The 835-nt window shown below is 34.0% G+C and overlaps 1 long non-coding RNA gene across 1 annotated transcript in view; it reads right to left on the reverse strand.

Annotated features, from left to right (window-relative positions):
- Positions 1–579: 579 nt before the first annotated feature.
- Positions 580–835, reverse strand: part of LOC119597649 — a 108,828-nt gene continuing 108,572 nt past the window's right edge. Inside the window, exon 3 of the long non-coding RNA XR_005230857.1 lies at positions 580–670. This is a non-coding gene — a long non-coding RNA (uncharacterized LOC119597649). The remainder of the gene's footprint in view (positions 671–835) is intronic.

Below are 835 nucleotides of genomic sequence, written 5' to 3' on the forward strand. Positions count from 1 at the left end.
TATCAGAGAAGAGAAAGAAATGGAACACCGCGAGAAGCAAACCTGAGGTCAAAGACACACACACACTCGCACGCACGCACAGACACACACACACACAAATATATATATATATATATATATATATATATAATATATAATATATATAGTATAAATATAAATATATATATATATATATATATATGATATATATATACAACATACATACATACACATACACACCCCCACACACACACACACACACAATATATATATATATATATATATATATATATATATATATATATATATATATATATATATATATATATATATATATATATATATATATTTGTGTTCAAGTGGGGCATTGGCAGGAGTGGCATTGGTGATATTACAGTGAACAATGATGGATGCCTCTATAAAAGTATTGAGCAGTAGCAGGTCTTGATATAGTGGGCGGTGGTGGATGTCAGTATTGATCTAAGGGGTGGACGTTTGATACAGTGGGCGTATTGTAGATGTCTGTGGCACAACAATAATACCATGAGTGTAGTCAGGGTGTCATGTTGTTGCGAATGGTAGGTGCAACGAAACAAGAGAGATAATAATACATCTTTTTTCGTGGCTCAAAGTGAACAAAGATCTGCGTTCTTACATAAATAACACAGGTGGAGGTTTTGGTTCGCCATACCTGAAAAGAGAAGAAAAATGGGTTGTAGAACAGAGGAACACAACACACCTCAAGAGGAAAAGGTAAACTGTGCGGCTGAATCACAAACAACATAAACAAGATATGCATGAATATATGACAGACGTATAGAGACAAAAACACCTGGACCTCTGTCTGTTTCTCTGT

The sequence above is a fragment of the Penaeus monodon genome, chromosome 3 (assembly GCF_015228065.2).
Source record: "Penaeus monodon isolate SGIC_2016 chromosome 3, NSTDA_Pmon_1, whole genome shotgun sequence".
In the NCBI taxonomy this organism is placed as follows: Eukaryota; Metazoa; Arthropoda; class Malacostraca; order Decapoda; family Penaeidae; genus Penaeus; species Penaeus monodon.